The following is a 27,599-nucleotide window of genomic DNA, read 5'->3' on the forward strand; positions in this document are numbered from 1 at the left end:
TGTTCTCTGCCACAAATGTGATGCTCACTTAGGGGCCTACTATTTTTTTAGAGAATTATAGTCAGTGACGCGTACGGAACGCTTGTGGGCCTACTAAGGCGTACAGAAGGCTTTGTAAACTTATAGTCAAGACTCGATACTAGCAGCAGTGGCCGTTGGATGTCCATCCAAGGGATATAGTGCTTCTTTAATCTCGGATATTCTTGCTACAGCTGCCCAAACCACCACTGGCGGTGCCGCCTGCTACCGCCTCCCATGGCTGGTTGTGCTGCCGTGCAGGCTTCACCGGCCCACTCTAGTCCCAAACGATGTGCAGGACAGAGATCCAGTGCCTTGCCCATAGCAAGGCACAACATAACTAGCGGCCAGCCAATAGTTGGATCAGGGGGGGCGCGGCTCACATGAGGCATGTACATGGGCTGACAGGTAGGGACGCACATGGCCCATGGCTGCACGCAGCAAGTGCCCCCGTATTGTGCGAAAACCAATAATTTCTCCCCCTGACAGGTTTGACCCACTAGCTACATCTTCGCACGCAAGGAAGTGCTTTCTTTTTTATGCAGAAATAAAAAGTTTCCTCTTCGTGACAGCTGGGGCCCACCAGCTTTATTATGATCCTTTTCTTGAAAATACAGATTGTACCGAAGATCCTAAGTTGTTTTATTTTTATTCTAACTTGAAAAGGAAGAAATAAAAAAAACCAGAAAACATCTTCGCACGCAAGGAAGTGCCACCTTATTACGCGAAAAAATTGATTCCCCCTGCTAGCTGGGACCCACCAGATTTGTAGGCTGACTTGTGGGCCTACTAAGTTAATGTGTATCCAGCGCTTTGTCAACTTAGTCAATAAACGATTCTAGCTGCACTGACCGTTTGATGTTAATTCAACGGCCAAGCTGCGTCTTCAACCTCTGGTCTTGTTGCTCCAGCCGCCCAAACCTGCGCCCGCCGTACCGCCTGCTCCAGCCTCCCGTGGCTGGCTGTGCTGCCGCGCAGGCCTCACCACCCGACCATAATACTACTAGCCAGGCCTTCCCTCTGTTATTCTCTGGAGACGGCAGACTCAAACCGTAGCCGAAGCAGTCAACTCTCATACTCCCCTCCGTGTGGGCATCAACTGCTGCGTATTCCCATGCTCCAGGTCATTCCGTTCCTAGGTTGCGTCGTCGTCCACCACCTTGGTGCTCTCGGGTGGTATGGTGTCGTCAACGCAGTCAACGAATGATAGCCATTAGAAGAGGATTGTAAGTGGAGAGGCTGACAGCTGGGTCCATGGCTGCACGCAAGGAAGTGCCTCCTTATTACGTGCAAAATAATGATTCCTCCACTTGAAACCTCGGACCAACCGGAAGGGCCTCTGTATTTCCAGAAAAAAGCGTTTCCCCCCTAACAGATGGGACCCACCGGCTTTATCTTCGCACAAAAGGAACTGCCTTCTTACCCCCTGACAGCTGGGACCCACCAGGTTGAAGCGAAGGTAGCATTATTTGACCGACCGCGAACGTGTACGTGCATAGCGGTCGATCGCTGTCTCTGCATCGACGTACCGTGGCCGAGTAAGGAGCAGTATGCGTTGAAGTAGAGGCACTAACATAGCATGTCATGCAGTCTCGCCAATATCGTTTACACGTACGTACGGCCATGCCGCAACATAGTAAATACGGCTACGTGCATACATACGGGCGGTGTCTCTAACGCATACATCAACTAATCATGTTCATCAGAAGCCAACCAGCTGGGTCGGAACGGAGAAAATGCATCATCGTCGTATTCATGGGGAGGCACCAGAATGCATCTTCTTCATCAGGAGGCAATGGAATACGTTGTGCTCATCGGGAGCCAATTGGCTTGGATGGAACAGCCGATCGAAATGAGGCCTAGCATACTGCAGAACGGAGGAAATGGCCTTGTGTTCGACCGGCCAAGGTCGAAACGGGATCCTGTTCATCGGGAGGCGTCTAGCGTACCGCAAAACGGAGGAAACAAACTTTTGTTGGACCTTCTACAGTCGAAACAGGGTCCTGTTGATCGGGAGGGTGTGGCGTACCACAAAACGGAGGAAACAAACTTTTGTTGGAGCGCTACGGTCGAAACGGGGGTCCTGTTCATCAGGAGGGGTGTGGCGTACCGGAAAATGGGACTCCACGAGATACTGTTCATCTCCACTGTCGAACTCCTCCAGCCTCCACGGGCTACTGTTCATCCACCATCGACCTCCTCTAGCCTCCACCTGCGATTGTTCATCCACGGGCTCCTGTTCATCCATCCTCCACTGCTCCTCCACCGGCTAATGTTCAATCAGCGCTCTCCATGGGGTCCTGTTCAACCACGCCTCCACAGGCTACTGTTCATCCAGCCCTCCACTGGCTACTATTCAACCAGCACTCCACGGGGTCCTGTTCATCCAGCCCTCCACGGGGTCCTACTCATCCACCCCAACCGGCTCGATCGGGTCCTGTTCATCCAGTGGCAACGGCCTCTACTACCATGGGGTCCTGTTCACCCACCCCCCCAAGAACGCTCACTGTTCATCCAGAGGCAGCATCGATCGGCTTTTGTTAGCGGTAGTGGCGAAGGAATCGCTCGATCGTGTTCAGTTAACAGCCATCAATCGATCTCTCGGGTTCAGTAACGCGTACCTTGCAGTGCAATCGCTCGGGTTCAGTTAGAGCCCCAACGCCTCTCACCCACACTCGTACATGTACGAGAGAAACGTGCATCACTCGCCCCCTAACCACCCACCGTAACCGGGAACTCCCCAAGATTTTCCTCGCCCTCACTTCTACCATGATTTTCCCATCATGGACGGCCCAAAGAATGTCATGCAGCTACATCTCCGGCCCGCCTAGGACGAAAAGCCCATTTTCTTTCATGGTTTTTTGTCATAGAAGTAGGAGCCCACCACATCTATGATGATATGGGTTTAGTCACAATTATCGTCATAGAAGTGTCATAAGCATGACAGAAAAAACTTCATTTGGTCCAAAATGTCATGGATGTGTCTTTTTTTGTAGTGAAGGACATTGGAGGAGCACTTTGACGGGTTGCAAACAGAGCACGTACCCCATGCGGAAAACAGCATAGCTAATCACCTATCAAAGTGTGCTGCGCAGAAGCTTCCTGTGGAACCAGGAACTTTTGTTCTACATCTCTCTCAACCCTCCGTATCACCAGCCACAATGGCCCAGAAGAGGAGAAAGTTTGACTACGGTAAGCCTCTCCTGGCAGAGCCATCCGCTCTCGGCAGAGACCCTGCTGGAAAGAACTCTTCACAGCCTGCCGGACCACCCCCTCCAGCCGGGCCTATGGACCCCGGGTACGAGGTTGGGGCTCCCGCAGCAGAGGAGGTGCCACTAGTCCTCGTTGCCGAGCCTGAGGCTCCAACTTGGGCATGGCACGTTGTCCACTTCCTCCAAACCAGAGAACTCCCTGGCAACCAGGAAGAAGCTGAAAGAGTATCTCGGAGGGCCAGTATGTATCAGTTTGTCGATGAACTCTGTACGGAAGGAGGCCCAATGGTGTGAAATTAAAGTGTGTTTGCCGGGAGGATGAAAATGAACTGATGGTTGGAATTAATAGGGGAATGTGCGGCTAGCACATTGGATCAAGGGCATTAGTTGGGAAAGCATTTCGGCAAGGATTCAATTGGCCCACAGCCCTCCAAGATGCGGTTGAGTTAGTAACGAAATGTGAAGCATGTCTGTTCCATTCCAAGAGAATACACCTGCCTGCCCAAGCTCTTTAGACAATCCCTATATCATGGCCATTTTCGGTCTGGGGGTTCGATATCCCCTACCCCTTCCCACGAGCAATCGGGGGCTTTGAATTCTTGTTTGTTGCCATCGACAAGTTTACAAAGTGGCTGGAAGTGACTGCCGTGAGAAACATGACTGCTCAGTCCGCTATCAAGTTCTTTAAAGAATTGGTGTGTCCTTTTGGAGTTTCGGCAAGGATCATCACTGACAACGGCTCCCTGTTCATGAGCCAAACCTTCATGCAATACGTTCATAACCTCGGATGCAAAATCTCATTCACTTTTGTGGCACACTCCCGGAGCAATGGACAAGCTGAGAGGGCGAACACTGAAGTGCTTCATGGAATGAAGACACGACCTTATAATATGCTGTAGAAGCATGGCAGGTGGTGGATCGAGGAGCTGCCGGTAGTTCTCTGGTCCCTTAGAATGACACCTAACCAAGCTACCAGGCAGACTCCCTTGTCCCTGGTTTACGGGGCAGAAGCAGTTATTCCCACGAAACTCATTTACGGGTCCCCTCGAGTGCTTGCCTACGATGAAGTAGCACAAGATCAGCACCAGCGTGACTATGTTGTGCTACTGGAGGAGAACCGTCTTCGGGCTTTTACGCGTGTTGCACGCTACCGGAAAGCCCTGTGTCACTATCATAGCCGCAGGGTTCATACCCCGTGTTTTGAGGAAGGTGACCTTGTCCTTAGGCGCATTCAGTCTTCCAAGGGTACAAACAATCTGTCTTCGAACTAGGAGGGCCCTTACCGCGTGGTACAAGTCACCAGACCTGGCGCAGTCCATGTGGAGACCGAGGATGGCACACAATTTTAGAACTCATGGAATATTGAGCATCTCCGTAAGTACTACCCATAAGGTGTGAGGCTGCCGAGCACTGCCCGACAGCCACCCTTTTGTATAGGCCTTGCCTCAGTTGCATGTAACCCCTTGTATAAAGTCGGGGTGATGACCCCATGCAAGATAAAACAAAGAAGCTTTGTGGGGAGCCCCCGATCAAGATCGCATGCATGCATGAGCACACCCAGATCACTGCATAAGCATTTCATGAGCATTTGCACATGCATATAGATAGGATTGCATCCTGCATTCATTCTCCTCTACATGGAGTTGCAGGTTCTGGCTATGAACTTGACTCTGACAAGGGACGAGAAGATTGCACGGCACAGTGATCCCCGGCAAGCCAAACAAATAAGTTTACCTCTTGTCCATTAGTGTTCTGTAAGCTATAACTTGTGCATAGAGAAACCTCATCACTCTCTTGGAACCAGGGTGCTCCCATCCTTGGCTCGAACGCTGCTTCCGCCTGGATGGTCATAGTGGCCCTTGGTAAAAAGGGAGTGGGCAAGGGGTTGGCACCCCATTCTGTTCCTTGGCAGACATGGTTCTTCGACAGACGAAAAGGGTGCCGACAGGATATCCTGCTTGGGAAAACTTGTTTAATTACAGTAAAGAGGCACTCCACCTCTGCATGGACATATCCATGCATGGGTTCCTGGACAGGTTTATCTCTTTCATTGACATGCAGATACAAGTACAAGCATTATAGAACACAAAGACGGATTCGAGAGATTACAGTATTGGAATTAAAGTTTGGCGATTGCCTACAAGATTAAAATTGAAAAAATATAAGTGCCCCGTGATCCCCTCTTGACGTTTTCACTCCTTCTGGCACTACGGCAGAAGGAGGAAAAGATGAGAAAAGGAGCACCCAAGCAGGAGCCCACCCCGGTCCTATCAGGTCCCGTCGGGCACGGCCTGGCAAGACCGGGAGTGGTGAGTCTATGAAGGAGGAGTGCGGGGGACGGGGCGACGCCTTCTGGTCACCAGCTCCAGAGCCAGCAAGAAGCCCTGGCTTGAGCACCGGTGGAGTCATCCACCAAAGCTTAGCCAGAAGACTGCTGGAGGCGAGGAGAAGGCACCAAGGGAACATCCCTTCCCAGCTATCACCCGGAGAGGCTGGTGATGACGGTGCCGGGGAGGGAGGGGAAGAGCAGGAAGACGAGGCAGTAGGACGACGGTCGGAGGTGAAGCCATCCACACTATCATACTCCGACCTGACCCCCTGCCACCCGACTTCTCCTTCTTCCCCCGGTTTCTCCTTACCACCACTGCTCCCGGGAAGCGCCAAGGCTCCGGTCCGACGCCTCCAGCGGAGAAACAGCAAGCAGCCGAAAATGGCCAGGGGGTTCAAAGCATGCCGGACCCCACCTTGACGGGCAAGAAGACGCACCTCTCGTCGACATCAACCCCAAGACCTCTGGAAGGGGAAGTGCTGGGATTACCAGTGATCTCCAGCCCTGCCTCCTGGCCGAGCTTCGAAGATACCAAAAGACTCGCCATGCCAAGGACCAGGCTCACTAACCAAGCATCAACACTGGCATGAAGCAGCAAATGCCCCAAGCCAAAGCCCTGGGGCTAGCCCCAGGCTTCGTTCTCCAACATTGCCAGAAGAGAACAAGCGAAGAAGAAGAAGAACGCAATGGTGGATGGCTCTGCCCTCCTCCGTCATTCCCTTTTATAGGTCGGGTGGGGAAGGGCAGCCGCTCCATCCATGGATGATCACCCGCCCTCCTTCGCCAATTCAAGACGGACAGGCCCTTTCCAAGCTATTCTCCCGCGCCACACGCCTCCGCTACCTACCCCGCGTGATGCATGCTGCATACAAGGCTAAGGATAAGGGAGCGTTGTGGGAAGAGTAAATTGGCAGTAACTACCCCATGCGTTAAAGTCATTCATGGGCCATCACTCGAGTGGCCCCACCACTATTGGCTTTACACCATGAGCGGGAAAACCGGAAACTGGCTCGGAATCAAGGTTGATGAAGCGGAAACGGAAAACTTAAGGGGCCAACCCCTTTAGCAACCTTGCCTGTGCACTTATTAGGCCCTAACCCGACGACACTCAGCAGCGCGTTCGAGGTAGGCTCGGGGGCTTCTGTCCGTGCAACAAACCCTGGGTCTGTTGCTTGTGGTTATGTTGTTGTCCTTTGGTTCCCATCATATGATTGCGCGCGTGGATCACACCCTAGGGTTAGTTGTATGTTATAGAACTATGTATTGGAGGGCAAGAGTGACAGAAGCTTCAACCTAGGATAGAAATTGATTCATACAGGATTGAAGGGGGACCAATATACCTTAATGCTATGGTTGGGTTTTACCTTAATGAACATTAGTAGTTGCGGATCGTTGCTAATAGTTCCAATCATAAGTGCATAGAATTCCAAGTCAGGGATGACATGCTAGCAGTGGCCTCTCCCACATAATAGTTGCTATCGGTCTAGTAAATTAGTCAATTGCTTAGGGGCAATTTCACAACTCCTACCACCACTTTTCCACACTTGCTATATTTACTTTATTGTTTCTTTATCTAAACAGCCCCTACTTTTTATTTACGTATTCTTTATGATATTGCAAACCTATCCAACAACACCTACAATGTACTTCTAGTTTCATACTTATTCTAGGTAAAGCGAACGTCAAGTGTGCGTAGAGTTGTATCGGTGGTCGATAGAACTTGAGGGAATATTTGTTCTACCTTTAGCTCCTCGTTGGGTTCGACACTCTTACTTATTGAAAACTATTGCGATCCCCTATACTTGTGGGTTATCAAGACCTTTTTCTGGCGCCGTTGCCGGGGACCAATAGTGTGGGGTGAATATTCTCGTGTGTGCTTGTTTGATTCATCACTAAGTAATTTTTATTTTCTGTTCTTAGTTGTTCTCTATCTTTAGTTATGGATGTGGAACATGAAATACCAAAAAAATTAGGTGTACTTGCTACTCATGGAGATGGGGAACCTCCTAAAACCCTCGATGCTGGTTATGTGAAAAATATTATGTACTACTTTAATAATCCTGAGAAAACCCATTCAATTATGTAATGGGAGTAACGTTGGATCAACGTGAATACTTTAGGGATTACCACTTGACACAAAAAGGGAAACTATTATGGGATCAAATTCATATATTGAATTGTGCTAGGCAACTATGCTTGAGATATGATTATACTTGTTGCTCTAAGGTGAAGGCTCGACACCTTCCCTTTTCATGTGAATTTAATGATAATGAAACCTTAGATTCTTATGCTAATGGTATATATGATTACTATGATGTGGAACAAATAGAAGAATTCGTTGCTTTTAAGGGTGCTTATGATATTGAATCTTCGTTTGAAAAGCATGAAGCTTATGATGATGATGTTTATAGGCCTGAAAATTTAGCTATCTTAAAATATTGCTATGATAATTATGAATATAATCCCTATATTGATGCGCTTAATATCGTCTTACCAAAATACTCCAAGGACAGAATAACACTACTATCATGATGAATCCAAGAATTATAATACTACTACTACAATAACAAGATCAAAGTATTAACCTATGATCCACATGCAATCATTATCTCCAACATCATACTCCAAAACATAATATCAACTACCATCATGATGAAAATAATACTAGTCACTAAGCCTCGGGTACCCTCGCGGAGGTACCCTCGTTCGAGCCCGCAAGCTGGCGCACCTCTCCCTCAATCTGTGCCCCTCGGGTACCATTATATGAAGCACTGGGTCAAGGCCAGCGGCGCCTATGACCAAGCCTCGGGTGAACGATAAACCTCTTGACGAATTTTTTGCAGTTCCTAATCGCCTATCAGGTCAAGGAAGCCTCGACAGGCACCAGGAAGCAAGCAAGCGCCTCGTGAGGAGGAGGCTACTCCAATGAAGTCAAGCTAAGTTATCCCTACACAAAATGACGATGTTGCGACACAACACAGGAGCAACAAACATAGCATAATGATTGAGAACATTGTTCGATACACGCCCCTCCGGGGCCCATTCTGGTTTCTTCTTTGGTGCAGGAAGGAAAGGAAGAACTAAATAAAAGCGGCGTCTGCCCCTATAGTGGTTCACGGGGCGGGCTCCTAGCGCCATCCTGAGCTCAATCGGACCCCTCCTCATGCTTCACGGAGGCGCGGCGACGAGACGACCCACTGCCACCTTCAAAGCGGGCGTGGCGGCTGGTTGTAGCCACCACTTCTGGAGCTGCCGCCGGAGGAAGAGCCGCCATAGCTGGACGAGACGTGGTCGGCCCCAAGGGCGGGTTTGCCCTCATCCTCATCACAACCATCGCCAAGGCCGAGCACCTCCTCGCCATTGTTGACCTCGGGGCAGCACCCGGCACGGCGACCATCTTCCCCAAACACCCTCACATAGAGGGTCGTGTCACCGTCATACTTGAAATGGAGGGTGCACTGTCGGATCACGGGTTCTAGCAAACCCTTGAGGTTCGAACACTTGGGTGCGCGCGAAGGTTTTCTCCCTATCGATCCATGCCCTAGCTCTCTAAGATCTTGCGAACGAACTCAACAAACTCACAACATAGAAAGACACAAGATTTATACTATTTCAGGCCACCGTTGTGGTGTAATATCCTACTCTAGTGTGGTGGTGGTGGATTGCCTCTTGGGCTGATGATGAACAGTACAAGGGGAAGAACAGCCCACTGATGTTGAGGTGTTCTTGTGATTGGTGAACTTGTGTGGGTGAGATGATCTTGGATCCACTCTCAACTTGCGATGAGGTCGATCCTCTCCACTGTGGTGGCAAGTTCTACTTATATAGGCCCTGGTCCTCTCCCCAAATATTGAGCATGAAGGGAGCCAACAACACCTATTCGAAAGGGGACAACTAGTACAAGTTATCCTCACAAAAGGTGGTCTTCGTCTGCCAAAGGTTCTGGTGATGACGCCGTCTTGGGCTCCATGGTGACCTCCGTCTTGCCGTCCTTCTAGTCTTGGTCTCATTGCACCAATATGGAAACCTTTCCTTGATGCCTCGGTACTTCGCGCCTGCGCTTGCCCCCTTGGCACTAAGGGGGAAACAAGGACACTGCACGCGCTGGCGCCCGCCTAGTCTCGATCGTCATGGCTCACGTCATGAGGACCTCGCGAGGTTTGCTCTGCCTTGATCTCTCCGCCCCTCGCGAGCCTGCCTGGCGAGGCCGCTCCTGACGAGGTCTTGCATTGTCCGCCTCGCGAGGCTTGGCCCCTCGCGAGGGTCTTGGATGCCTTTTTGATGAAGATGGGCCGTACAGACCTGCTAGCCCAACCATGCCGCGGGCCGCATGCAGGCAAGTCTGCGGACCCCCACTCCTAGGACGCCGATAGTAGCCCCCGGGCCCAAGGCACGCTTGGGCTTGGCTTCGAGGCGAAGCCAAAGGATCAAGCGCGGAGCGCTGCGGGCCCCAAAAGCCTGCGGCCTCGGTGGCGGTTGATTGGACGTGGGCGTCTCCGCTTCCCCATGCTGCCTTGGCAACTGCCCGACTTGACAAAAAGAGGGCGTCTCACAGTCCCCTTTCTCCCTCCTTGCTGTCGGAACTTCCAGATCTGCTTCAACTTCGCTCCACATCGGCGACCAATGGCGCCGTGCATGGTCGGGTCCTCCTCGGTGCCGGCCTGGTTCGAGACAGCCCTCGATTTTCCCAACGTCATGGAGAAGAACCTTGCCGCCACGCACTTGCTGACGGTGGGGGAGAGCAACAAGAGGGGGAAGACGGAGTTCCGGCTTGCCTCCGACGAGCCAGAGCCTGAGGGAAGCACCTTCTTCCCTTTCTTCTCGAGCAGCATCGCCGCCGGGTTGGTTCCCCCCTTTTCTGATTTCTTCTTTGAGGTCCCCGACCACTTCGAGCTGCAAGTGCTGCATCTCCATCCCAACTCCGTTCTTCTCTTTTCTATCTTTGCCTACTATTGCGAGGCGTACCTGGGCGTGATGCTGTCTGTGGCACTGCTACGCCACTTCTTCTTCCTCCGCGTCACCGGTGGCCATATCTCCGGGTGCGCCAACTTCATCGCGGTCGGCCAGGCCAACTCGATCTCAAACACCGGGAAGAGGGTTGACAACATCAGGGCCAAATGGGTCATGATGAGCGCTAAGTGCGCCCATCCATGCTTGGAACTGCCGACGGAGGCGCCCCAGTCTAACAAGGGGTGGTCTCGTGTAGAGCTCACTGACGAGCGGGCATCGTCGTTGTTGGAGAAGATGAACAACAATTTGAAGCCGCACAATGCGAAGGCGGCCAAGGTGACTGGGGTCATGCTCCTGAGGGAATTCTTCACGCTACGCGTTGCTCCACTCCAGGCGCGCACGCGCCCCTTTTGGAAGCTTGGAGACGAAGAAGACAAGGTTCGTCTAAGCCTGGTGGCCCTGCCTGATGACGAGCTGACTGTAGTTCTGCGGCTCTTGGTTGGGGACAACCAAGAGTACCTGCCGAGCGCCTTTCTACATTTGTTCCATCGCAAGGACTGGGAGCAATTCGTTGCTTCCAGGCCGACCTTTGACGCGCGCGGGCTGGTGCCGCTGGTGCTCGCAGGGGCCTCCACAACGCCGAAGCCGGTGGAGGTGTCTTCTGACGAGTCCCACGAGGAGGAAGAGGAGGAGGAGGGCTCGGAGGAGATCCCTGAGGGAATGGGGGAGAACTCCCCCTTGAGCAAGGCCGACATCCTCTGCGCCCTACCAGACGATGCTGAGGTCGTCGCCCGCCTGGAGGTGAGGGAGCTGCCCCTCGTCCCGACAAGGGGTAGTTCGTCGCTGGTCCCTCGAGATGCTGCCTCCGACGTGGTACCGCTTGGGGCCGGCTCCGGTCCTTCTGCTGCGCCATCTTCTGCTCCCGGAGACCGTGTGCCCACTCCTCAGTCTCCAACACTTTCGGGTTTTAGGCTCACCAAGCGGAGGGTGGACTATGTCACAATGGATTAGTAAGTGCTTCGAGCTTCATCTTGTTCTTGCTTGTACTTGCTGTTTTCTGACGTTCGCCTTTGATTGATCAGGCCGGTGTCTTCAGCAAAGTAGAGGAAGGTGGATGCCGCGGCCGTGCCCCCCTCTATGGAGAAGAGGGGTGACAGCACCCGCACCTCCCCAGCCCGGTCACCCTCGCGAGGCCCCGCTGGCCCCAGAAGTGCCGGGAACCGGCTCTGCTGATGAGGTCCCAAGGGCTCCAGAGCCCTCGATCTTCCAAGCTCTGGTAACGACGTCGCCTCCTCCTCCTGCTGCTCCTCTAACCCCAAATTCTTCTGATCCCTCCGTAGCCTTTGAGCGTGTCTTCTCGGGGATGGCGAAGCTGTGGGAAGACCTCCTGGGCATGGACCCACACCTAGTGGCCGGGCACCTGGAGCTGGCCTCAGGCTAGCTTCACTCCGACTCGGCCATTCGAGCGTTGCTGAGCCAGGCCGCGGCGGCCTCCAAGAAGGAGAAGTGGGCCGCCGCCAGAGCTGCGGCCGATCGCGAGGCGGTGCTGAAGGACGCTGAGACCACCTGCGACCGCTGCCGAGAGCTAGAGGGTGAGCTGAAAAGGCTGCGCGACGAGCGCGCAAAGGAAGCACGCGACCGGGAAGCAAAGGAGGAGGGGATGAAGGCACGGGAGGACCTCATCAAGGGCCGCGACGCTGAGCTGGGGGAGCTGACGAAGGCGCAGGCCGTGGAGCGCAGCCGACTGGAGGAACTGGAGCAGAAGGCGAAGACGAGGGAGGCCGAGCTCGATACCAAGGCAAAGGTCCTAGCCGTAGACCACGAGGCCTTCTCGCTTCTTGAGAAGAGGTCCAGCGTGGCGCTGAACTCACTGTATGAGAAGGGCCTGGAGAAGCCGCTGACCACCAACGAGGATGGCCCTGCTCAGCTGCTTCCCCACTTGGTGAAGGCGCTTGAGCAAGTTGTGGAGGCCATCGGTCCTATGGCTGAGGCGGAGGCTCGTGTCCTTTCTTTAGCTGCGCTGACGTGTGTCTTCAGCCATCTGTACCTTCGCGACCCCAATGCTCGTCTTGACGAGCTTCTAGAGCCTGTGGCTGATGAACATTATGCGGCCGCCGCCGCAGCCGTGAAAGGTCAGGTGGAGGCCCTGCTTAAGAAGTTCTGCGGCTTCGTCATCGCTCCCTCGACCGGCAATGCCACCGATCCTACCGATGGCGGTGCCCCGGGGTGACCTGCGGTTGCTTTCCTGTTTCATTCCTGCAATACGCATTAGGCCTCGTGGAGGCGTTAAAACTTTCATTTGATATTGTCAGGACAATATGTCTTGTAACATTTGCTTCGAGATTTTGTGATTTTCTTCCTATTTGCTTTGTGTTATGCGTCGGCAGAGCCCGGCCCCGCGCATACCTCAACCGCCGTTGGGCCGACTGGAGACCAGGACGGACCAAGGAGTGAGGGGCTACGCGACCAGTTAGGCTCCTAAGTCGCGATTCTCAGGAGTCCCCCTTGACGCGCAAACAGCTTACAGGGAGAGTACGCGAGGATAGGTTGATGTTCTACGTCGGCAGAGCCCGGCCCCGCGCATACCTCAACTGCCGTTGGGCTGACGGGAGACCAGGACGGACCAAGGAGTGAGGGGCTACGTGACTAGTTAGGCTCGTGAGTCACGATGCTCAGGAGTCCCCCTTGACGTGCAAACAATCTCTATACCTTTGCTGTCGCCGAGGATTGGCTCGGGAGGGGCGTGCGACGACCTATTCCGGGAGACCTGGCTGAGTGGCGTACGCTTGGCCGTGACCCGAGCTCAGCCCACGTGCCCAGCCCCCTCGCGCGGCTCTCCCGAGGGGAGGCATTGCGGTGAGGCCGGACACTGAGCTCTGGGGCTCCCTGAGGTTGGTACGACCGTGAAGCCGCCCTTAGTTGTTTATCACCAACACGGAGCATAGTGCTTCCGCTTGTGCACGAGCATAGCCGCTCCTCGGTAGTGTCGGCGGCTAGTATGGAGCATGGTGCTTCCACTTGTGCGTGGGAGGGGGGTTCCCTCTGCGGAGAGCCCTCGGGGCGTGTACAGCCCCACCCTGACACGTGGCTTGCACGGCAGGGCTAGACGAGGTGTATCTGGGCACTCGTGAGCCAGTGCAGGACTAACGAGGCCCTACCTCAAGGCGGCTTGCGCCTGGACCTGCGAGGTGGTCAGACAAACTGTGTCGAACGAATCTCTTGAGGTTATCGCATGAGAAGGCCAAGCACCAACGGCCCCAGGAGGTGACGTAAACAAGGCCGGCCCACCAGACAGAGCTCAGCCGTTGGATTTATCGACTCTACAAGGACGGACCCGAGCACAGACACCATGCTCAATTTACTCACGCGAAGGGTCCTGAAGAAAGACGGCCGGCGCACGGTCCCCATGATGTGTGGCGATCGAGCAAGTAGTAATCATAGGTAGATCGAACATGAGAGTAGCAGGCTTGAGTAAGTGCAAGGGAGATACGTGACACTAGGACAGGCCCAAGCGGCTTGGGGATGATGCAGCCCGAGGGGCACCCCCAACAAGGTAAGCTAAAGACATAAAAAGGGATACATGCCACAAGGACGGACCCACGCGGCCTAGGAATGATGCAGCCCGAGGGGCACTCCCACCTAAACGGACCCGGAAAGATGTCACCTGGTCATGTTGACGAAGGATATTTGGGGCAGCTGAAGGTGCACGGCGAAGGGGTTGCTCCTGACGAGCCACCGGGGCCCTGAGCCTTGGGAGGCTCTGGGGGCTCAAGTGGTTCCTTGAGGACCGTCTCCATCTCCATCTGGACGGCGTGGTGCATGGCCTCCTGAGCCGCTAGGATGCGCCGTAAGTTGTGCTGGTAGGCGGACGATACACTCGGCAGGCCAAAGGGCATGCGAACGTAGCTGTGTGATGGGCCCTCGCAACATCCCACGTGTGAAGGCCAGAAAGGCTCCTGAGAAGCGGCCCTGTTGAGCCCTGGAACGTCGATGCAAACGCGCAGCCCGGCATCCTCACCTGGATGGGAAGCTGCATCTCGTGAGCGGCGCTCGCCGCGCATGGCCCTTGCGTCTTGCAATTCCTGGGTGGTCTTGGTGATGAACTCCTGAATGGTGGACAATCCTTGCCATGTGCCCTCCTGAGGGAAACGTGCAGCGAAGCATGCCTCCAAGTGGTGCCCGAGCGCCTCCCTCATGATGTGGGCAAGGTCAGAGGCCTTGCAGAAGAAAGCCCCCGAGCCCTGCCCGAGGAGGGTGCTGGGCACGCCTTCCTATGTGATGGATGGAGGCGACCCTGGAGCGGGCGTTGATCCTGGCAAGACTCCGGCTGTGGCGTCACCCTCCTGAGGTCCTGCGCGTCGCTGCTGCTTCTTCTTCTTGGGGATGGCCTCAAGAAGGCCCTCTCCCTTGCTGTGTGGGTCGTCGATTGCTGCAGCTTGGAAGGCTCGCTCGAGGGAGCACACCGCATCTCTTTCTTCACATGGGACCGTGATGATCCCGCCGCTTCCCGGCATCTTGAGGACATTGTAGCCATGATGGGTCACCGCCATGAACTTGGCCAGGGCTGGATACCTGAGGATGGCATTGTACGGCAGGCGGATGTGCGTGAGCGGGCGTGTGATGGGGCACTGGGATCATCTGAGCGGGAACGTGGCTTCGAGCTTGGGGAGGACTGCATTCACTTCATGAGTAAACTGCTTGAAGATACGCTGTGAGGCTGGGGCCTGGACTCTGCCTAAGATGCAGGCGATAGCACGCGGTTCCTGGAAGCCCCTAGCCCCCTCGTCTTGATGGTGTTCTTCATTCCTTCTTAGCGGTGGTGGCAGCGGAGGGAGTCCGGTGTTGCCTTGAGGACGATCCTCACGAGGCTGATCCCTCCAGGCGCCCTCGTGAGGCTGATCCTGCCAGCGGTCCTCACGAGGCCGGTCGCGCCACTCCTGGCACAGGCCACGGTCGTCCCAGTGTCCGCCACCACGTCCTTGTAACGCCCTCGATGCGGCTATATCTCCCACGTGTCGAAGCACAACTTAGAGGCATAACCGCATTGAAAGGAATGTCGCAAGTGAGGTAATCTTCACACAACCATTATAATATAGATAATAAAAGGTGAGATACATAGTTGGCTTACAATCGCCACTTCACACAATGCATGAATAAAGCATTACATCATACAAATACAAACAAGGTCCGACTACGGAACCAAAATAAAAGAAGAACCCCAAATGCGACATGGTCCCCGATCGACCCCAACTGGGCTCCACTACTGATCAACTAGAACGAAGCAAGACAAAAGACAAGATCTTCAACGAGCTCCTCCTGAGCTTGGTTGCGTCATCTGCACGGACTCAATGGCACCTGCAAACTGGTTTTGGAAGTATCTGTGCGCCACGGGGACTCAGCAATCTCGCACCCTCGCGAGCAAGACTATTTAAGCTTATGGGTAAGGTAAAGGCATGAGGTGGAGCTGCAGCAAATGACTAGCATATATGGTGGCTAACATACGCAAATGAGAGCGAGAAGAGAAGGCAAAGCACAGTCGATAAAAGTATGATCAAGAAGTGATCCCATAGCAACCTACGTCAAGCATAACTCCAACAACCGTGTTCACTTCCCGGACTCCGCTGGAAAGAGACCATCACAGTTACACACGCTGTTGATATATTGTAATTAAGGTCAACTTCAGGTTTTCTACAACCGGACGTTAAGAAATTCCCATCTGCCCATAACCGCGGGCACGACTTTCAAAAGTTCAAATCCCTGCAGGGGTGTCCCAACTTAGCCCATCACAAGCTCTCACGGTCAACGAAGGAATAGACCTCCTCCCGAGACATTCCGATCAGACTCGGTATCCCGGTTCTACAAGACAGTTCGACAGGGTAAAACTAAACCAGCAACACCGCCCGAATGTGCCGACAAATCCCGATAGGAGCTGCACATATCTCTTTCTCAGGGCACACCGGATTGTCCAAACTTCCGGTAGGCCAGCCCAGAGTTGCCCCTGGTGGCCACCAGCGGCTGACAAGTTGGACCAACACTCAGAGGAGCACTGGCCCGGGGGGGTAAAATAATGATGACCCACAGGAGCGCGACTCCCAAGGGAAAGGAAAAGGCTAGGTGGCAAATGGTAAAACCAATATTGGGCATTGCTGGAGGAGCTTTACTTAAGGCGAACTGTCAAGGGGTTCCCATTATTACCCAACCGCGTAAGGAACGCAAAATCCGGGAACATAACACCGATATGACGGAAACTAGGGCGGCAAGAGTGGAACAAAACACCAGGCATAAGGCCGAGCCTTCCACCCTTTACCAAGTATATATATGCATTAATTAAATAAGATATATTGTGATATCCCAACAAGTAAACATGTTCCGACCTGGAAAAACATCTCCATGTTCCAACAAGGAACAAAACTTCAATCTTCACCTTCAACTAACAACGCTATAAGAGGGGCTGAGGAAAGCGGTAACGTAGCCAATCAACGGTTTTCTAGGACAAGGTGGGTTAGAGGCTTGGTTCAACAATATGGGTTGCATGATAAGCAAGTGGTAGGTATCGCAGCATAGGCATAGCAAAAGAGCGAGCATCTAGCAAGCAAAGATAGAAGTGATTTCGAGGGTATGATCATCTTGCCTGAAATCCCGCAAGGAAGAAGAACGAGTGCATGAAGAAGACAAACAGAACGTAGATGAACGGCTACTCACAACGCGACGTTAACGGAACCAACCCGAAGAAGCAAACACCGGAAAAGAAGCACACAACATAGTAAACAACCAACACATGAACATGATATGATATGCGGTATGCGATGCATATGCATGATTGGACAAGGAATGCATGAACCTGGCCTGAACATGGAAATACAAGTGTGCCACTGGAAAGATGAGATGAAATCTCTTGAAAACGATATAAAGAACGCCGGGATCGGAGTTACGGTTTGGAAATGGCAAGCAATTCAAATATGACCACGTTCTGCGATTTACATCAAGTAGTCATCTAAATGCAATGAGATGAACATGCTACAGCACTCAAACATGGCAACAAAATACATGGCAGGGATCCACTCAAGAAGCTTAACAAAATATAGCACTGATCTACGGCCAATTCATCCATTAACAGGTTCAAACAAGCATGGCAAAAATGCAAACGGTAAACAGATCTCAGACTTAGTGAAATTAACACTTGTCTGGAATTTCAGATCAGATAGCACTCTTCGGAGCATGAAAACTATATGCTACAGGACCTGAACATGGCAAAGTAAAGTATGGCATGGAGCTACTCAAAGGGATTAACAAAAGTCCCTTAGTGACCTTGAGCCAAAAGGGATCAGAAAATACAATTGCAAGCATGTGAACATGGCAAAAACATAATCAGTTCTCAGACTTAGTGAAAACTGGAGCATGCTGAAACAGATATCAAGTAGGCATGTTTACGAGCTCGATGCACTCACTACAGAGCAAGTCATGATAATCTAAGCATACATCCATCAAGAATACACAAAATGCAAGCTAGACATGGCAAGAACAATAACATAGCATGCACGGATCAACTACACCATCCTCGGTAAAATCGCTAACAAGTAGACAATCTGCCCAGATTCACGAAATAGCAAAAGTAGAGCTCGATTGACTCGAGCTAGGGTGCTCCATAATTCCAAACAAAAGCATGGATGGATAGAGCACTACAATATTAACAAAACATCCTTACTGATCATCCTCAAAAGAGGCACGGATCACTAGGAAACAACATGAACATATGGCCATATGAGATAAACAGGCCAATGACTTAGTGGAGATGCTAAGGCCCTGAAATCAGCATTAACAAGTGCACCACTTTGCAAGCTTGTGCTAGTCACCACACACATCACAAAAAATACATGGGTTGCACCTCTGGAAAGATGGCAAAACCCTTAACAAAACATATGTAAAGCTCATGGGCATATCATGCACACAATAATCATGGCAAAAATGACAAATATCTAATTGGAGCAGTAGATCTGACAATTATCTCAAGTAGCACTCTTCTAACAGCATTTCGAGCATCAAAATGAACTCAAATGAAAATTATGCAGTGAGATGAAATGATTTACTCTCTGAGACGAACATTTTGATATGCTATATGCATAAATCGGAGCTATGGATGCAAAGTTACGATGCGATGAACATAGGCATGTGAATCTGGGAATTCGGGGACTTAGACGAATTTATTACCTCTAGATCTAGGGTTTCGGGCACGCCGTTCGAGGTGGGGCCGGGCCTTCGCCGGAGTTAGCGCCGGAGCGCGAGGAGAGACGGCGGCGGCTCGAGGTCACCGGAAGGGGCCGCCGGAGACGTGGGAGTCGCAGTGGCCAGCTGCGGCGCGGGGCACGGAGCAGGCGGCGCGGGCGCGGTGGCGCTAGGGCGGCGAGGCGCAGCAGGGAGGCGAGGTGGCGGAGATGCTCGCCGGCAGGACGGAGGCGAGCGCGGGGCGGCGAGGCTCGGGCCTTGGGCGATGGCGGCTACCGAGCCCGGCGGCGGCGGATCTGGGCCCGCGCGGGCCCCGGATGGGCTCCGCGGGCCGCGGCGGCGGTGGGATGGTGGCGGACACGTGGTAGGAGAGTCCAAATGAGGTGCGGTTTTTGGCCACGCGATCGTGATCGAACGACCGAGATGATGGAATAGGTTTAGCTGGGTTTTGGGCCAAATTGGAAGGGTGTTGGGCTGCAACACACACGACACCTTTTCGGTCCCTCGGTTAACCGTTGGAGCATCAAATGCAGTCCAAATGGTACGAAACTTGACAGGCGGTCTACCGGTAGTAAACCAAGGCCGCTTGTCAAGTATCGGTCCAATCCGGAAATGTTTAACTCCCACACACAAAAGAAAGGTAGAAAGGACCACCGGAGGAGAACGGAGCGCCGGAATGCAAAACGGACAACGGGGAAAATGCTCGGATGCATGAGACGAACACGTATGCAAATGAAATGCACATGATGACATGATATGCAATGCATGACACGCAAGCAATGACAATGCACCAACAGCGAATAACTGGAGGACACCTGGCACATCTGTCTCGGGGCGTTACAACACTCCACCACTATGAGAGGATCTCGTCCCGAGATCTAGAATGGCACCGGAGGGACAACGGAAGAGATAAGAGAAGAGGTAAAACAAATTGCTTCTTTGACAAACAAGTGAAACCAAAGAACCTTGAAAAGGTTAAGCCATATCGAGAAAAGAATACAACGGAGATAAATGAAGTTGAAAGCACTCCGGTAGGGAAGCGGAATAAGGAATTACAAATTCGGATAGCACTTCGGATGAAAAGAGATGAAAGACTTGATGAAATGAAAGAACTTGAGCAAAGGGGAACAATACTCCGGTTAAATGGCTAACCCAAGAAAATAACATGATCCTGACAAAACGAAAAGATGGGTTGAAGAGAGCAACATCACAATACCTCCGGAACAAAAGAAAGAATGGAATGGAATGAACGACGAGAAAACAAGATCTTGAGGGAGCACGCTTACAACAAGTGCTAGAACGGAATTGTTGAAAAAGAAACAACGAAAAGAATAAGCTTGATATGGTCTTGTGGAGTACATCTCAAATCATAATGTGACAACCCGCCACTCACGGAAAAAGAATTGGATTGATATCAACAAGGAGATGAGAAACTATATCGCACCGGAAAGGATAAATGAAGAAATTGGATCATTTATAAGCACCATAGATAGCAACAATCCTTAGGGAAGGATTTAGGTGAAATATAACCCAAGATAACTCCAAAGAAGAGATTGATGGATTTAAAATACCTCATTCTTAATAACATGTGAATCAGGAAACATGAACTCAAGTTACCAAGAATGACATAATACCACCTCCAATGATACAGAAGAAAGAGTTGCACTCCAGATAGCAAAATGAAGAATGCTTGAATTCCTCTGAAAAGAATCTTGATGAACACTTCTAGAAGGAATTAAATCTTTGATGAACCATCATGTAGAACCTCCATGAAGAACTCCGTTAAACAAAAGAATGATCAAACGGAAAGAAAGGGTAGTTGAAAACACAAGGTGGAACCTTGTAAAGATTTAGACAGATCTCCGCGATTACATAATTGCGAGAGCTTGGAACTCCAGGAAAGAAAGATGAGAACTTGAAACCAAGAATATGTATGATGAACCACTCCTGAATAAGGAATTGAATCATTTGGATGAAACAAGAATAAGAATTACATTATGCTTATCCTTCACCAATTAAATTGATGACAATCAACGGATTTGACATATTACTTATTCTCATAGAAAAGAATAAGAGAGATATAGCGCCAACTTGGGAAGGTCTTCTATGAACCACAGGTAGGATTGACAACAAATAAATTGATAAGGAAGAGAAATCTGGAAGAACCACCGTAAGAAATGAAAATGAACAAAGAAAAGATAAAGGAACACCGGGAAGAATTATGAAATGAACGAAGATATTTGAGAGAATTTATATATGAGAGAACGAAGAGATCATGCACTGATTAGAGGATACTTGATCGATGCACTGGTAAGATTTGGGGAATGGTAGATGAAAGCTGAGAATGAATAAGTCTTCTGAAATGATGGGCTTCGGAGAAACAAACTGAAAAGACTCTTGAATTGCTCCGGATAGGTGGAAAGAATTCTCATAACCGAAAATGATTATGAGAGAATGGCATAAAGCTAGAATCACGAATCTTGAAGAGAAAAGAGCAAGACTGAGCGAAAAAATCTTCTTCGGTCTTCAAAATCTATGAATGACGACTGAAACACCACCATGAATTATTTAGACCTCCGGAAGAATCAAAACGAAGAGGTTGAGCCAATGATGAAAAGATTTTGACAGATCTTGGAGAAGACATTTGACTGATGATAAATCATTCTTACGTCAAACTTCGAAAATAATTTGAGAATACCTCCAGGAAAATAAGAAGAGTCAGGTAAGATCCTGGAAAAAGACCTGTGGGTTAGGGCCCACTCAAAAGAACACCGTTGAAAAGATTTCAAAGAGAGGTTGCACCGGTTGAATTAAAAGACTTGAAAGAGAGAACATCCTCGAAGATATTGAATAACTGCAGAGTGGAAACACGAATCTTTGAGATATCTGGAGCACTCCGGAACAATTGAATAGAGAGAAGAGGAATGAATATGAGGTGCATCAGCATGAGAAAACATTTGAAATACGGAAAAGAATATGAACAACACCGAAAGCTTGAATTGGATCCACCGGAGAAGAAAAGGCAAATATTAGTATCTTCATGAGAATCACCGGATAAGAACATTGAAGAAGAAGAATGGAGAGACTTCACATCAATAAGATGGATACACGATAAAGAAATCCGAGTCCTAGAAAAAACAGGGGTGGGAGGGTGGGAAAACAAATACAACTTGGGATGGATGAACGAACACCGTTGAGAAAGCTGAGATTGGATCTTGCGGATGTTGAAATGTTCGGATCCACTTGAAGGGAAACAAACCGGTGAAAAGGATTGACATGACAATCTCGATTATCATGAAGGATTGGTATTCACATCGAAGTATGAAAACACCATTTGGGGAAGGTATGGAATCAACATTTGACTTCGAAGCAACTCGGATACCACAACTCAAAAGAAAACAAAGGATTGGCTTGCAGAATAAGCCGGAACAAACATATGATAGAGATTTCGTCTGAAGTTTTGTGGTGGGGCCTACACGGGCTCGATCGTACAGCACCATCATGTACAAGGCAGTGCACATGACATAAGAAGCGTCCCCGAGTCGGCATAGCCAAGGACTCTTTAAGACACAACAAGACCACTTTAAAACCAACCGTGGATAGGCGGACCACTAGACATCGAACCCCAATTTCATATCATACATCCGTCGGAAAGAAATCCTAAGAGCTACCTGAATTCCCACTTATAAACTCCCAAAATTTTCCGGTTATGCAAACAGGTATTGGGGATACAGGGGAAGCATAATATCTCACCCAAATCTAGCAAATCCTACATCCAGCTGTATCCATCCTTCAACACATAACCAAGAAACCTTCAAAAATCATCTACCTCAACCTTCAAAAAGCATCCGTTATACAAGTTATGGAAATACTCCCGAACTCCTGCCCCAGTACTGGGTGGCGTCGAGGTTATCTCACCAACGAACTGCATAAAAGAGATTTTCGATGTCGGCGTACTAAACTCAGGTATTCCAGAACTGCAACTATAAAATTATGACGACAACACCTCAGAGCTCAACTCCTCGGGACACTTCCACAAAACCCCTGATAGGAGGCACCAAGACGATGTTCTCATCATAAAGCCATCGGAACGATTCCAAGATACCCGCGTGATCCTAAAAAAACATTAGTGAAATTTGAGAAGAGAAGAATCAAAACTCTACGTCAGGATGCCTCACCAAAGCGATGAAGAGACTGGGGAGTAAAAAGAATTCCTAAACTCTCCGATATATAATTCCTAAATGACTCAAAACATTTTTCTAGACTCAACAACGGCTGCTAAAAACGATCAAGCAATGGGGGCTCCTAAGGTCGGGGAAGGCTCTGATACCAACTTGTAACGCCCTCAATGCGGCTATATTTCCCACGTGTCGAAGCACGACTTAGAGGCATAACCGCATTGAAAGCAATGTCGCAAGTGAGGTAATCTTCACACAACCCATGTATTATAGATAATAAAAGGTGAGATACATAGTTGGCTTACAATCGCCACTTCACACAATGCATGAATAAAGCATTACATCATACAAATACAAACAAGGTCCGACTATGGAACCAAAATAAAAGAAGAACCCCAAATGCGACAAGGTCCCCAATCGACCCCAACTGGGATCCACTACTGATCAACTAGAACGAAGCAAGACAAAGGACAAGATCTTCAATGAGCTCCTCTTGAGCTTGGTTGCGTCATCTGGACGGACTCAACGGCACCTGCAAACTGGTTTTGGAAGTATCTGTGAGCCACGGGGACTCAGCAATCTCGCACCCTCGCGATCAAGACTATTTAAGCTTATGGGTAAGGTAAAGGCATGAGGTGGAGCTGCAGCAAACGACTAGCATATATGGTGGCTAACATACGCAAATGAGAGCGAGAAGAGAAGGCAAAGCACGGTCGATAAAAGTATGATCAAGAAGTGATCCTATAGCAACCTACGTCAAGCATAACTCCAACAACCGTGTTCACTTCCCGGACTCCGCCGGAAAGAGACCATCACGGTTACACACGCTGTTGATATATTTTAATTAAGGTCAACTTCAGGTTTTCTACAACCGGACGTTAACAAATTCCCATCTGCCCATAACCGCGGGCACGGCTTTCGAAAGTTCAAATCCCTGCAGGGGTGTCCCAACTTAGCCCATCACAAGCTCTCACAGTCAACGAAGGAATAGACCTCCTCCCGAGACATTCCAATCAGACTCGGTATCCCGGTTCTACAAGACATTTCGACATGGTAAAACTAAACCAGCAACACCGCCCGAATGTGCCGACAAATCCCGATAGGAGCTACACATATCTCTTTCTCAGGGCACACCGGATTGTCCAAACTTCCGGTAGGCCAGCCCAGAGTTGCCCCTGGTGGCCACCGGCGGCTGACAAGTTGGACCAACACTCAAAGGAGCACTGGCCCGGGGGGGTAAAAATAATGATGACCCTCAGGAGCGTGACTCCCAAGGGAAAGGAAAAGGCTAGGTGGCAAATGGTAAAACCAATGTTGGGCATTGCTGGAGGAGCTTTACTTAAGGCGAACTATCAAGGGGTTCCCATTATTACCCAACCGCGTAAGAAACGCAAAATCTACGAACATAACACCGATATGACGGAAACTAGGGCGGCAAGAGTGGAACAAAACACCAGGCATAAGGCCGAGCCTTCCACCCTTTACCAAGTATATAGATGCATTAATTAAATAAGATATATTGTGATATCCCAACAAGTAAACATGTTCCGACCAGGAACAACATCTCCATGTTCTAACAAGGAACAAAACTTCAATCTTCACCTGCAACTAACAACGCTATAAGAGGGGCTGAGCAAAGCGGTAACATAGCCAATCGACGGTTTGCTAGGACAAGGTGGGTTAGAGGCTTGGTTGAACAATATGGGTGGCATGATAAGCAAGTGGTAGGTATCGCAGCATAGGCATAGCAAAAGAGCGAGCATCTAGCAAGCAAAGATAGAAGTGATTTCGAGGGTATGATCATCTTGCCTGAAATCCCGCAAGGAAGAAGAACGATTCCATGAAGAAGACAAATGGAACATAGATGAATGGGTCCTCACAACGCGAAGTTAACGGAACCAACCCGAAGAAGCAAATACCGGAAAAGAAGCACACAACATAGTAAACAACCAACACCTGAACATGATATGATATGCGGGATGCGGTATGCGATGCATATGCATGATTGGACAAGGAATGCATGAACCTGGCCTCAACATGGAAATCCAAGTGTGCCACTGGAAAGATGAGATGAAATCTCTTGAAAACGATATAAAGAACGCCGAGATCGGAGTTACGGTTTGGAAATGGCAAGCAATTCAAATATGACCACGTTCTGCGATTTACAGCAAGTAGTCATCTAAATGCAACGAGATGAACATGCTACAGCACTCAAACATGGCAAAAAAATACATGGCAGGGATCCACTCAAGAAGCTTAACAAAAGACTAGCACTGGGCTACGGCCAATTCATCCATTAACAGGTTCAAACAAGCATGGCAAAAATGCAAACGGTAAACAGATCTCAGACTTAGTGAAATTAACACTTGTCTGGAATTTCAGATCAGATAGCACTCTTCGGAGCATGAAAACTATATGCTACAGGACCTGAACATGGCAAAGTAAAGCATGGCATGGATCTACTCAAAGAGCTTAACAAAAGTCCCTTAGTGACATTGAGCCAAAAGGGATCAGAAAATACAATTGCAAGCATGTGAACATGGCAAAAACATAATCAGTTCTCAGACTTAGTGAAAACTGGAGCATGCTGAAACAGATATCAAGTAGGCATGTTTACGAGCTCGATGCACTCACTACAGAGCAAGTCATGATAATCTAAGCATACATCCATCAAGAATACCCAAAATGCAAGCTAGACATGGCAAGAACAATAACATAGCATGCACGGATCAACTACACCATCCTCGGTAAAATCGCTAACAAGTAGACAATCTGCCCAGATTCACGAAATAGCAAAAGTAGAGCTCGATTGACTCGAGCTAGGGTGCTCCATAATTCCAAACAAAAGCATGGATGGATAGAGCACTACAATATTAACAAAACATCCTTACTGATCATCCTCAAAAGAGGCACGGATCACTAGGAAACAACATGAACATATGGCCATATGAGATAAACAGGCCAATGACTTGGTGGAGATGCTAAGTCCCTGAAATCAGCATTAACAAGTGCACCACTTTGCAAGCTTGTGCTACTCACCACACACATCACAAAAAATACATGGGTTGCACCTCTGGAAAGATGGCAAAACCCTTAACAAAACATATGTAAAGCCCATGGGCATATCATGCACACAATAATCATGGCAAAAATGACAAATATCTAGGTGGAGCAGCAGATCTGACAATTATCTCAAGTAGCACTCTTCTAACAGCATTTCGGGCATCAAGATGAACTCAAATGAAAATGATGCAATGAGATGAAATGATTTACTCTCTGAGACGAACATTTTGATATGCTATATGCATAAATCGGAGCTATGGATGCAAAGTTACGATGCGATGAACATAGGCATGTGAATCTGGGAATTCGGGGACTTAGACGAATTTATCACCTCCAGATCTAGGGTTTCAGGCACGCCATTCGAGGTGGGGCCGGGCCTTCGCCGGAGTTAGCGCCGGAGCGCGAGGAGAGACGGCGGCGGCTCGAGGTCGCCGGAAGAGTCGCCGGAAGGGGCCACCGGAGACGTGGGAGTCGCAGTGGCCGACTGCGGCGCGGGGCACAGAGTAGGCGGCGTGGGCGCAGTGGCGCTAGGGCGGCGAGGCGCGGCAAGGAGGCGAGGCGGCGGAGATGCTCGCCGGCGGGAAGGAGGCGAGCGCGGGGCGGCAAGGCTCGGGCCTTGGGCGACGGCGGCTACCGAGCCCAGCGGCGGCGGATCTGGGCCCGCGTGGGCCCCGGATGGGCTCCGCGGGCCGCGGCGGCAGTGGGACAGCGGCGGACACGTGGCATGTGGCAGTTGGGCGCGCGGCGGCGGGCGGACATGTCTGGCCCTGTCGGACACGTCCGGCGGCTGGAGGAGGGAGATGGCTAGGGTTTCAACCGCGAAAATGAAGGGGAAGGCACCTATATATAGGTAGAGGGAGCTAGGAGAGTCCAAATGAGGTGCGGTTTTTGGCCACGCGATCGTGATCGAACGACCGAGATGATGGAAGAGGTTTAGCTGGGTTTTGGGCCAAATTGGAAGGGTGTTGGGCTGCAACACACACGAGGCCTTTTCGGTCCCTCGGTTTACCGTTGGAGCATCAAACGCAGTCCAAATGGTACGAAACTTTGACAGGTGGTCTGCCGGTAGTAAACCAAGGCCGCTTGGCAAGTCTCGGTCCAATCCGGAAATGTTTAACCCCCACACACGAAAGAAAGGTAGAAAGGACCACCAGAGGAGAACGGAGCGCCGGAATGCAAAACGGACAACGGGGAAAATGCTCGGATGCATGAGACGAACACGTATGCAAATGAAATGCACATGATGACATGATATGCAATGCATGACACGCAAGCAATGACAACGCACCAACAGCGAATAACTGGAGGACACTTGGCACATCGGTCTCGGGGCGTTACAGTCCTCCTCCTCGGTCGTAGCCCCGGTCGCCGCGCTCGGGGCGCCGACCGAAGCGTCCTTCGCGACTGGCTCTAAGCTCTTGACAGTCGCTGGTGTTGTGGGTGTTTAGGTTGTGGAAGGCGCAGAATGAATGACTGCCCTTGGATGATTCTGATTGGTCTTTGCCATTCTTGGTGTCTGGTTCCGCTGCGAGCACGGCTGCTCCCTTGTGCTTCACGTCCTTGGCCTTGGTCTTCTTCTCCTCTGGGTCCGCAGTAGGGAGCTCGAGGAGGGAGAGGCGCCCCTCC

The sequence above is a fragment of the Triticum urartu genome, chromosome 4 (genome assembly GCF_003073215.2).
Source record: "Triticum urartu cultivar G1812 chromosome 4, Tu2.1, whole genome shotgun sequence".
Lineage (NCBI taxonomy): Eukaryota > Viridiplantae > Streptophyta > Magnoliopsida > Poales > Poaceae > Triticum > Triticum urartu.